Source organism: Heterodontus francisci, unplaced genomic scaffold (genome assembly GCF_036365525.1).
Source record: "Heterodontus francisci isolate sHetFra1 unplaced genomic scaffold, sHetFra1.hap1 HAP1_SCAFFOLD_895, whole genome shotgun sequence".
Classification (NCBI taxonomy): Eukaryota; Metazoa; Chordata; class Chondrichthyes; order Heterodontiformes; family Heterodontidae; genus Heterodontus; species Heterodontus francisci.
This window is the reverse complement of record NW_027141935.1, coordinates 32,501-34,128: the sequence shown is the minus strand read 5'-3', so window position 1 is coordinate 34,128 and position 1,628 is coordinate 32,501.

Genomic DNA, 1,628 nt, shown 5'->3' with positions numbered 1-1,628 from the left:
GAGGAGGGCAGAGACAGAGAGAAAGGGAAAGTGAGACAGAGAAGGGCAGAGAGAGAGGGGGACAGAGAGAGAGGGAAAGTGGGCCAGAGAGAGAGAGCGAGGGGGAAAGGGGGACAGAGAGAGAGAGGGGCAGAGAGAGGGAAAGTGGGCGAGAGAGAGAGAGCAAGGGGGAAAGGGGGACAGAGAGATAGAGAGAGAGAGAGAGAGGGAAAGGAGGACAGAGAGAGAGAACAGAGAGAGGGGGCAGAAAGAGAGAGGGCATAGAGAGAGGGGCAGAGAGAGCGAGGGGGCAGAGAGAGACAGAGAGAGAGAGGAAAAGGGGGACAGAGCGAGGGGGCAGAGAGAGGGGGGCAGAGAGAGAGGGGCAAAGAGAGAGAGGGATAGTGGGCCAGAGAGAGAGAGGGGAAAAGGGGGACAGAGAGAAGGGGCAGAGAGAGAGAGGGCAGAGAGAGGAGGGAACAGAGAGAGAGAGAGAGAGAGAGAGAGAAAGGGGGACAGAAAATGGGACACAGGTAGAGGGGCAGAGAGGAGAGGGCAGAGAGAGAGTGGGTGGGGGGGCAGAGAGAGAAAGAGAGAGTGAGGGAAAGGGGGACAGAGAGAGAGCGAGGGAAAGGGGACAGAGTGAGAGTGGGCAGAGAGAGGGGGGAGCAGAGACACAGAGAGAGAGGGAAAGGAGGACAGAGAGAGAGAACAGAGAGAGAGGGCAGAAAGAGAGAGGGCAGAGAAAGAGAGGGGCAGAGAGAGCGAAGGGGCAGAGAGAAAGAGAGAGAGAGGGAAAGGGGGACAGAGCGAGGGGGCAGAGAGAGGGGGCAGAGAGACAGGGGCAGAGAGACAGGGGGCGGGGGGGCAGAGAGAGAGAGGGAAAGGGGGACAGAGAGAAGGGGCGGAGGGGGGGACAGAGAGAGAGAGAGGGAAAAGGGGCCAGAGAGAGAGAGGTCAGAGAGAGGTGGGGAATGGAGAGAGAGGGAAAGGGGGACAGAGAGAGAGGGAGAGAGAGAGAGGGAAAGTGGGACAGAGAGAGAGGGGAAAGGGGGACAGAGAGAGAGGGGGAGCAGAGAGAAAGAGAGCGAGGGAAAGGGGTTCAGAGAGAGAGAGGGCAGAGAGAGGGGCAGAGAGAGAGGAGGACATGGGGACAGAGAGAGAGAGAGGGCAGAGAGAGGGGGCAGAGAGAGAAAGGGAAATGGGGACAGAGAGAGGGCAGAAAGCGGGGGCAGAGAGAGAAAGGGCAGAGAGAGAAAGGGCAGAGAGAGAGAGGGAAATGAGGACAGAGGGAGGGCAGAGACCGGGGGCAGAGAGAGAGAGAAGGGGAAAGGGGGACAGAGAGAGAGAACAGAGAGAGGGGGGCACTGAGAGAGAGGGCAGAGAGAGAGGGGGGCAGAGAGACAGGGGGCAGGGGGGCAGAGAGAGAAAGAGGGAGATAGGGAAAGGAGGACAGAGAGAGGGGGCAGTGAGAGGGGGGCGAGGGGGCAGAGAGAGAAAGAGAGACAGAGGTAAAGGAGGACAGAGAGAGGGGGCAGTGAGAGAGGGGGAAAGGGGGACAGAGAGAGGGGGCAGAGAGAGAGCGGGAAAGGGGGACAGAGAGAGGGGGGCAGAGAAAGAGGGGGAAAGGGGGACTGAGAGAGGGAACA